The sequence below is a fragment of the Uloborus diversus genome, chromosome 3 (genome assembly GCF_026930045.1).
Source record: "Uloborus diversus isolate 005 chromosome 3, Udiv.v.3.1, whole genome shotgun sequence".
NCBI classification, from domain to species: Eukaryota; Metazoa; Arthropoda; class Arachnida; order Araneae; family Uloboridae; genus Uloborus; species Uloborus diversus.
The window spans coordinates 155,086,043-155,097,442 of NC_072733.1; positions in this window are offsets into that span (position 1 = coordinate 155,086,043).

Below are 11,400 nucleotides of genomic sequence, written 5' to 3' on the forward strand. Positions count from 1 at the left end.
GTACGTTACATTTGATTATGTATTGAGAGGGGGTCCGGGGGCTCTCCCCTGAGAAATTTTCAAGATTGTTGTTTGAAAAACACGGTTTCAGACGATCTATGGTGATGTTTAGAGAGGAAGAGACTCTAGGTCATCCGCTGATAAATTTCCAAACTCCAAGCAAGCAATTGATTCTGATTGTGAAAGGTAAAGGGGGCTCTCCCACGAGAAAATTTTGAAAATTGTAGTTGGAAAAATGCAGTTTAAGACTATCTACGGTTGATATTAAGGATAAGAGAGATGCGGGGGCCATTCCCCCGAAATTTTTTGAAATTGAATCCTTATAAACGTGGTTGTAGCCTTTTTTTTTTTTTTTTCTTTTGTTAAAATTGAGTGCAACGCCAGTTTCTTGAAAATAAAAGCTTCGAAAACGTAATTTAAGCCAAACTTCAATGAAAAGGGGGGGGGGGGGGTGGGGAGGTTTGAAGGGGTTCGCACACAGAAATGTTTTGTAATTGAAGCACTAAAAGCGAGATTTAAGACGTTTTCCGATGATGTTGGCGAGGGAGTGGGGGGGGGGGGGCATTCTCTCGAGAAATTTTTGATTTGTAGAAAACACAGTTTTAGAAGATTTTTGGTAATGTTAATGGGTGGAGAGATTCGGAGTCCTCTCCTGTCCACTGGTAAATTTTCAAAATTGAAATTCAATTTACGCAATCGTAGGCAATTTTCAATACTGTTAGAAAAGTATTGGGTTTGGGTGATCTCCCGCGAAAAAGTTTCTGAATTGAAGCCTTAACAATGAAATTTTTGAAGATCTTCGGTAACAGTAGGAGGGAGACAGATTCGGCAGAACTCAAGGAGTTATTTTTTAAATCAAAGTCTAATGACAAAATTTACTCGACCGTGAATGATGATGAATGAATAATTTTCTCTGGGGGTTACATTGGGGTTACTCTCATGGTTTTTCGAAAGTGTAGTCCTAAATACTCATGTATAGGCCATCTTTAATGACGTTAGGGCAAAAGATGGGGTTTGAGAACGTTTTCTCGGATTTTTTTCAAAACCGAAGTTTTAAAAATGCACTTTCAGGCCAGCTTTGGGGACGTAAAAAAAAAGGATTTGGAATTCTCCACTTTACCCTCAGTTTGGCTACGTCCCTGTCTTCATTTTAAATTTTAATTATTGATAAACATATTGTGGTAATACTTTCTTCCAATTTTCCTTTGCCAAACACGATTATTTGCTTGGATTTCCCCCATTGTAAAATTCTCAATTTCCGGCCTAATAATTTTGTTTTCTTGAAATACAAGCGTCTGCGTCCCCAGAAAAAGAACTTTTAAAATTTAGAACGGATGTGGAAATTTTTTGTGATACCTCAGGTCCTATTTATTCCACTTCATTTTATTTTAAATGTGTCACCTGCATCTCTTGATCAAGCTTTGATTTACTTACGATTTTTACGTTCAAACGTTTAGAACTTCTGGTGTGAGTATTCATCACAATACTTTAAGCATTAAACTGTTTTTTTTCTTCCCCTTTCTTAGTTTCAACTATATTTCGGCGACCCATGCATTTTTCTCCACTTAGAAACGATTTTCAAGACAATATTTTTCATCAAAAAAATTATATATCGCCGGCCCCTATAAAGCCATCCTATTAATTTTCAATTTCTTTTTTTAAACTGAATAACCATGAAGCATGGTTTTGTATAACCAGGACCGCCGAGAGACAAGGCGCGCACGTTTTGTCGCCGGTCCTTTCTCCCATTATGCTAATTTTGCTCTATGCACAATAATTTAATTTGAGCCGAGCTGGGCCCATAGTTTCTGACAACACAGACATAACCACTATGCGTTAAAAAAGGTTTGAAGCGCACATTTCCGCGACCCTTACTTTGATAATCTTAATAAAAAATAATCATGGATGTTCCTTAATTGTATTTTAAAAGATTGCATTTTCCATTCAAATTTTACAGAAAAAATATTTTGTCACTATTATTTCAATTGTTCATTTACATTTACTAATTTCATTTTTTAAAACAGGGAAGAGTTTCCCTTTTCTTCGTTTGTTGCATCACTAAAAGGAAATTGGCGGCCCCTCTTCTGAAAAACTGGAGGGAGGTGTAGCAACCCCCCCCCCCCTTGGCGTCGGCCCTGCCCTGAAGTTACCATCACGGATACATTAAACTCCCGATTAAACTGACTTAAATGCCACCGGTGATCACGGGTTCATCTGGGTAAGAAAAATTTCTTTAAAAGCAGAGAATGAAAATAAATAAAATAAAAAAAATTTTTTTTTGATAATCTCACATTTTAAGATTTCATTAAGTAACTGACTAATCTTTAAAATAAACCTTTTAGAGCTGATTTAGAAAGCTTTTTGCATATCGTTAAAGGAGATTTTGAAAAAATCATTTTTTTTTCTGCTCAAAGGTGGAAGTTCTGCGGAATTCTCCATTTTTTTTTCAAAAAAGCAGCAGTAGATGATGCTGATGACTGTTGTTCCACATAGCATAGTGCTATTTCAAGTGCATTTGCTGTTTCTGATGATACGACGGGGTTATTGTGAACTACACTGGTGTGCAAAAATTAAGGACGAGACGGTTTTTTCAATATAACTTTGTACAAAAGCTTTCCAAATCGACACATTTAATACCGTAAGATCCCCGATACGTAAGGACATGTGTAATGTAAGCAACACTTACTAAAAGAGAAATCAGAGGGATAAAAAGAAGCTTTATTGAAAAAGTAGCATGGAGCGCAATGCGACTGAAGGCCGAAACATCCCTGTGATGGGTGTCCAGCAAGAAACATCCGGTCTTTAGTAGGGGATATGATCTCCCCCGACTGCTAGGCAGGTTTCACAGCGTCTGCCCATGCTGTGAATGAGGGTGTCAATAAGTTGTTGAGCCATTGCTGCCCATTCGTCTTGCAGCGCCAATCGAAGCTCCCGAATCGTTACTGGTGGTAAGGTACAAGCTGCCAAGCGTCTGCCTAGAAAATCCCATACATGCTCGATGGGATTGAGATCCGGAGATCGTGCCGGCCAATCCAAACGTTCAATATCCTCACTCTCTAAGAGCTGTTCGGCAGCTACTGTGCGATGACATGGTGCATTGTCGTCCATGAAAAGGAACTGCGGACCCATAGCGCCTCTAAGAAGACGCACATATGGAAGAAGAATCTCGTTACAATAACGGGTTCCGTTGACTGAACCTGCGTCGAAGATGTGAAGGTCTGTACGACTACCAAGCATGATGCCTCCCCAAACGAGAACACCGCGACCTCCATACCTGTCCCTTTCAATGATGTTCGAGGGATGATTGCGGCTTCCCCGCTCTCTCCAGATGAGTATGCGATGAGAATCGCTACTCAGACTGAATCAGCTCTCATCTGTAAAGAGTACTCGTCCCCATTCATTGTCTCTCCAATTCCGGTGTTCCCGGCACCACAGAGAACGCCTTCTCCGATTGGCAGGCGTTAGAGGTACACACCGTATAGGGTGTCGTGCAAACAAACCACCACCGTGCAATCTTCTGGCCACGGTAAAACGCGATATCGGTCTTCCAGTCGCCTGCGTCGTGTGTCTAGCGATTTCTTCCGCTGTCTGCCGCCTGTTTCTTCTGGCCTGTAAGACAATATACCGGTCATCTGCGGGTGTGGTTCCTCGTGGACGACCACTACTGAACCCCCGGATAGCTGTTCCTGTAGTTTTAAATTGTCTCTAAATTCGTGAAATGATGCTATGAGCAATTCCGAACTCTGCAGCCACACTTGTCACACTGCGGCCTTCCTCCAACTTCCCAATGATTCGACCTCGGGTAAAAGCATCCAGTGTCGTCTAACAGATTGATTATTCGCCATTTCTCGCTGAGGCAGCAACTCGATGTGATTTTAACTGCTATACGGCGTGCAGTCTCTTTGCCAGAAATACTGATCTTACACCGACAACATGCTTTATACTACTCACACTCCCCCATTACGTCTGCCTGCATATCTGCGCATGTGCTACCCCACATTACTTTACTTAATCTCCTGATTGGTCTTTCTGTCCGCTCTGCCTCTTCGTTCATCTGATATGCTAATTTTTCGACTTCGTCCTTAATTTTTGCACACCAGTGTATATCAGCGTCCCTGTAGAATGTGATACCCAATGCACCAGAAAAGTATTTTCCCTGTTTTAAATTTATTTCCTTTTTAAAATACGTGAATATAAAATTTTCGGTTTTTTGCTACTTGATTTTCGATTTTTGTACTACAACTAATCACGGTCGGTTAAATTAGAGATCCAGTTAAACGGAGGCCGATTAATCGGGAACCTACTGTAGGTCTATTTCTGATTCTCGAAGTTATGTTGATAGGATTTCTTCTATCCGCATAACTAAACACAATTCACCTACTTGTAGCTCAATAACAGAATTTGTTTCATCTGAACCATCACAAAAGGTTACTGTCAAATTTGGTGCAGATTTAACATCTGTATGATGTATGTGCCATAATTTTGCGAATTGGTATCCAAAGAATGAATTCTTTGGACACATGGAATATCTTTTTCTTCTTATGAAAGGTTATTTTGTGTTACTTCAAACCACTATCCACTTGATTAAACAAAAAAAAAAGAGAAAAAAAAACTTGAAAGCGTAGGATCTTTATTTCAATGATATTAAAGAAATCAGTTGATGACTGAACATTTATTTTTCCAAATTAATTGGAACTTTTCTGCTTGAACAGAGATTTTATTCATTCTCCCACCTTGTCACTAACCTCTTCGCCGTGCAAGTAGGTAGATGAAAAATATTTAGTTTAAATTGTTGTTTAGGTATGATTTTTTTTTTTTAAAGTTTTGTTCACTTTTTTCAGTTATAAATCTTCTTTAAACACTCATAAATGCATTTTTCACTGAAATCTATTTTTAGGACCAGCACACAAACTTTTCAGATAAATTACACTCAAATTTAAAGGTGCAACATGTAAAAAAATAGTAAAATATTATACAGAAACGTTACGCGTGTGACATCTCTTATAAAGCCCCAAAAAATTTTTCTACCAAATGTATAAAGATAAAAGTTAAGGTATATAACTTATGTTTCAAGTTAATTTTTAAGATAAAATATTTTTCGTTTAGGTTATAAAGATTTTCTGGAGTTAGCTTTCTTTAAAAATGCTGAAAAGGAGATATATTATTTAGTAAAAATTGCTCTTTTCAATCTGCAAGCTTCTTGCGGAGCGGAAAAAAATCTTTCCGCTTTCCATAGGTGTAAGATTTACAGAACGCACACAGTAGTACGGTAGTACAACCAACCAATCTTTTACTATCCATCATCGTTGTAACAAAGAAAGCGATGAATTCAAAAGTGTTCCCAAATGTGTTCCCAATCCTTTCTCAAATATGTCCCTAGTCTGCTGTCATATGTTGCCTGTTCAAAAGAAAATAAGGCATTTTGTCCTGCTTATGAAAACTTTATATTTTATTTCTAAAAGGAATGTTTATTGTTTAAAAGATGTAATCGACGAAACTTTTTGTTTGAGAAATCTCATATGCCTGTGTGATTTCGTAGGCAAAGAAACAAATAAAATACTCATTATGAAACTATATACAACGCTGTCACATTTAGGGCAATATTTCTGTTTCCCCATGGAATGGCCCTATAGTTACTATAATTTGTATGAAATGTATGCAAATAATTCCTATTCAATCCTGTTCAATTACTTTTATAAAAATGATTTTATTGACAAATATTTTTCTAAATTTTTAATTTTTTTTAAATTTTCAGTAAGATAAATTTGAGAAGATACTCAATGATAATGACTCATACTTTAATAATAGTAATCGATTAGGAGAGACTTAACACACTATTAGCATCAGTAATGTATACTACAGTACGAAGAATTGAGATAATTATAGATGAGTTTTCTATAGTTATTTTTTTTAATAAAACTGTACCGTGCAATAATTTTTTATATTATCTTATGCCATTAAGCATTGTGTTCATTTGAAAGACGAATTTTCCCCCAAAAAACTGTATGATTGAATGTCCTACGTTGGAAAAGAAACGAAAAGATATTATAACCAGAGTCACATAAAAAATATTTTAAGGTAATATAATTTGAATAAAGATTTGATCAGAGCTTGAGCTTTTATCTTATTCGCGTGCTTCGTTTTTTTTTTTTTTTTTTTTTTTTTCACTAATATTTTATTTATGTATGCCATACCCAGTACGAAAAAACTTGGATTCATCTGGAACCTTTCGAATTTCTTGGAAGGCTGCACTTTTATTCATCCTGTACTAGAAAGAACCAGACAGCACTAGATACTGACTTATCTATCTTATTTTAATGTATCATAGATGAGTTAGTTGGGTTATAGATTAAATAATACAAGGTCCGGCTAGTAATTTCCAGGACTGATGTAACTGTGAGAGAACGAAAAGCCGGAAGATGGCACTAATGATTGCATATGTAAGAGCGTTTTCTTGTGCATGTGCAGTGCAATCGGCGTCATTCTGAAGTAATTGGTTATCGTGGAAAAGGCGTATTAAAGCGTAACTTTCAAACTCTTGTTGTCGAAGTTGAAATGGAGCAAAGAATTAACATTAAATGCTTCAAATTGGGCAAGACTGTTGCGGAAACCTACGAAATGTTGAAACAAGTTTACGGGACGCGTGTAGCGAACTTACAACGCGTTCCTGGATAGGAAGCGTTCCTTGAAGCAAAATTTGATGTTAATTCTTTGCGTCATATTCACTTCTACAACAGAATTTAAAAGCTACAGTGGCTCCCAAAAGTCTTCGTACACCTACGATTTTCAATGAAATAGGTCATTATCCATTGGTTAGAATTAATATTTCGGAATAGGTATTTTATTATAAGATCTATGATCTATATTTAACAAAACTACATGAAAATTTTTAATAAAACATTAAAAAATAATTTTTAAAAAATCAAAAACCAAAAATTGCCGGAAATTTTATCTCACAAAAGTCTTCGTACACTTTGAAAAAATGTCAAAAAATTAGTAAATAATCTAAGTTTTTACAAAGTTATTATTTAGTAGAACATCATGCAGTATCAACAAGAGCTTTTAAACGTCTGGGAATAGATTTCATTATTTTTTCTTTCTTTTTTTGCGTAATTTCTGAGTAAGTGTTCAACCCCAGTTTGAGTCTTACTGTTTCTCGCTCTATTTTCGTTTCAAAGCTGTATTTTCGTTATCTAGCCCCCAGATATTTCTAAATATCTTACATTAAGTTCAAATCTGGAGATTGAGGGGGTATTTCTAAGCTTAAGGACAATTTTTGAGGCACCAAACGCAAACGTGTGCTTCTTATCGTTATCTCGATAAAAAAACAAAGTTGTTTCCGATTACCAAATTTTGGGCTAATAGTTTAAAATTGCTTTTTAAAATATTTAAATGAACAGCATGATTCATTATTTAATCAAAAAATTCCAAATTTCCAAGTCCTGATGCTGTAATGCACCCTCACATTAAAACACTTTCACCGTCCTGATTAACTGATCCAACTAAGTTCTTCAGATTAAATTCCTCATTTTTTCTTTTATTTACAATTATACAACAATTTAACCCAAAATGTTAAATTTATTTTCATCTATAAGTAAGACGTTGTTCCAAAACGTTTTGAGCTTATTTATCATTGATTTTGCGACGGAAAGCGTAAGCTTACTGTTATTCGCACGAACAAGAAAATTTCTGCAGGAAGAGGTCCCATTTAATCCAGTTAATCAGAGAACTTGGCGAACAATTTTAGGTGAAAATTAAACGTAAAATGTTTCATTCAATTCTGCAGAAGTTTTTTCAGCACTCAAATGTGTATTTTTCATAATTTTTTTAACTGTAAACCTTCGATCACGCATTGTTAACTTTGCCAGTTGACCTTTTCTTACTGTGTTTTCGATCCTATTCTTGTCTTTAAAGCATTTTATCAAGCACGTCACTATAGAATGGTATAAATTACCTAATTTAGAGACATTTCAAACCAATTTACCGCTACTGTGAGTAAACAATTCAAATTTCGAATGGTGTTTGTGGTGTTTTTCAAATACCAAGTCATTTTAAAGTAATAAGCACAATATTAAGGAATAAATAAACAAAAAATTAAAGCCAAATGACTTTTAAGGGTCAACACAATGCAAAAATAATAAAAAAATGACATATGATAGTTTTAATCATGAATTTATTCAAAAAATTTGAGTGTACGACGACTTTTGTGGCGTATTATTTCTCCGTCTCTTCATTTTTTGACAAATTTCAAAAATAAAATCTGGCAATATTTTGAAAAAAAAAAAAACTACTGAGTTTTATTCAGAATGGCATAAGAATGGTGTGAAAAAAAATTGAACTTCATATTCAAATTCAGTTTTGCGTTATTTTGGTTTTACTACAAAATTTCAAGGTGTACGAACACTTTTGGGAGCCACTGTGCGTTTTAATGTCTCCTTTCCACGAGAACCACATACTTCAGAATAGCGCCGATTGCACTGCGCATGCGCGAGAAAACGCTCTTCAATATGCAATCATTTGCACCATTTTCCAGCCCTTCGTTTTCGTACAGTTACGTCAGTCCTAGAAATTTAGACCCGACCTTGTATAAATTAAAAAAAAATAGTATCCTGTTAACCGTAGAAAATCTATGAGCATAACTACATGTAAATAAATCCAATGTAAAATAAGAAATATGTAACAACGTAAAACTAATCAAAATTGTAGATTACTGCCAGTAGTAATCAGCAGATTTGAAATTATACGTTGTTATTTCTTATTTTCTTTTCAAGGCACAAAAGTATTATAGTGTTCGAATTAATTGGGACAAAGCAAATTTTTTTCGGATTTTCAAGTTGATTGCCAGCTGGGTCTAGCAGGTCCAACTAAGCTGTTCTGTCTGTCGTAATGCGATCTGAATGTGAGTTTTGATTGATTAGAACTGTTTTAGATGAGAAATTATGAATATTGAACTATTCTTCAGATTGTGTGTTTCTGTGAGAAAAGGAAATTACATTTTGCATTCGTTCATTTTAGTACGCTAAAAGGATATATAATTCTTAGAAAGTTTGCAAAGATAATCGTACGTAACAGTCACGCATCTGTAGCTGTAAAAAAAAATACTAATTCCATGATTAAGATTAGAATATCGATCTTCTCCCAGCGTCTGAAGAAATGCATTTAACTCAGCCATTTCCTCCTCGAAGAAATAGCAAATGTGAAGGAGAAAAGAAAAAACTCCAAAATTGGATCAGTTCTTGCTCTGGAACAGCATTATTAGACCAACAAGAACTTGCCAATCTATTATGAAGTATTTATTGCTTATTGTATTCATATGCATATTCACTGCTTGGGACTGCATCGGAGACCTCTCACTGTTGATCATTAGAGAAGTTGTCGAAAGTTCAATTTTCTAATACCAATCACAGAAAATATTTTTTTATGTCCTGTGGTCCAATTCTTGTGATGTGCCCTTGTGGTGCCTGTTAAGTCTGATTATATTTGGCGTTGTCCCCCTCTAGAAGGTGTATCCCTATTTCGTACATTATAATGAAAGAATGGAAAGCGTTACTTTCTCCTCTCACAGAAACAAACTAAAGAATTTTTCAATGTTCCCATCTAAACAAGTTTTAAACAGTCAAAACTGAAATCCAGATGACATTAAGACAGACAGAATTGTTCAGGGGAACTCATTGGAGCTAGCTGGCAACCAAGTTGAAAGTACAAAAAATCTTGTCCCAATTAATTCGAAAACTATTGTATTTATTCAACTTCAAGTCCAGTGTTGTTTGTCACAAACATCTGATGCAAATTGCATACAATGTGCTTCGAAGTCGATACTAACTCTTCTTCCCTTGAAGGAGATGGAAATATGCGATACAATATACTTTTTTTTCTTTTTTTCGGCATAGTCTTGGTTCTGTTCCAAATTATTAGACTTTGTTTTCTGTTTTTCATGGCAGTACACAATTGAAATTTTTGCATTTTATTGATGTTGTATGTGAGCATATTCCGTTTGGAAGTGTAATGTATGAAATTAAAGATCTTTTTAATTATGGAGCCCTGTTAACACTAGTTATTGTGCTATATACAGGGTGTTCCGTTTTAACCTGTAAGACCTTTATTTTCGCAGCCGTTAGTCCTAGATGCATACTTCCAATTGCAAAAATGTTCAAAATCAGATGCATAGTTAAGATATTGAAAGTTTGAAGCGAAAAAAAAATGAGTCAAAAAATACAAAATTTAGCTTTTTATACAGGCCCTAGGTCCCCTAACTTATACTTAGGGAAATAATCTCCATTGATAGATATTACTAACAAAAAATTTTACATTTGTGCCATCAAACTCAAGGAGATATTTGATTTTAAAGTTTTAAGGGACCATACAGAAGATGAAATTGGAACTTATCCCCCTTTCAGAAGAATGAGAGGTTGTCGAGGTAAAAAAACAAAGTATTTATATTTTTCATTGCTATTCAAAAACAAATGCAAATGTTATGCCATAATGCGCAAAAACACACGACAAAACCTCAAACAATCTGCAAAACCACTCTATGCACACATGTAATTTCAAACCCTTGTAAACTGCTATATTTTCCCCCAAAAGGTTTCATTGGTGGCGAGCGTAAAGTGGTATAAGTCACAAAACGCTGCGTTTCATATTTCGGTGAATATTGCTCTTGCTAATGTTAAACGTTTTCTGTTCGAATTATTTTGCAATGGAGAAAATTTCCCTAAATATAAGTTAGGGGACCTAGGACCCGTATAAAAAGTTAAATTTTGTATTTTTTGACTAATTTTTATTTTTGCTTCAAACTTTCAATATCTTAACCTAGAACCCCTATGAGTACTCAGGCCGACTTATCCGCCAATTTGGATTAAAAGGTGATCTGACGTGCTGCCGCGCTAGGCGAGTTATCGCCCTTTTCAGCTCAGCTTCGTACTCGCGCAATGTATTTTTTTTTTCTTCCCGCAAATACACAATGAGATTTGAATTTGGAATGAACTAATTATGTGAACACAAGAACGCAGGAAATAAAAATAACTGTGTACGTGCAAAAAAAAAAAAAAGAGTAATATTTGTGTCACTTAACCTCCTTTACTTCATATCTTTTTAATTGTATTTTAAAAGTATTACTTTATTTAATGTTTGCCTAAATTTGGTTTGAAATGTTTGTCAAAAAATCATGGATGAAAATAAGTTTTAAAATTTATTTCAAAAAGGGATTTACATAAAAAAATTCCTGATAAAATGTCCCCCCCCCTACCCTCAAAAAAGAGAATTGATGGGCCTGATCCTGCGGTTAAAAAACTTATGTGACCTAAAATCTTTAACAAAAAATGGGATAGTCCCGGACCCGCGAACCACTATAATTTCAAGCCCTGATATGCACTCTGCATTTTAAAGATAAAGATGACTTCA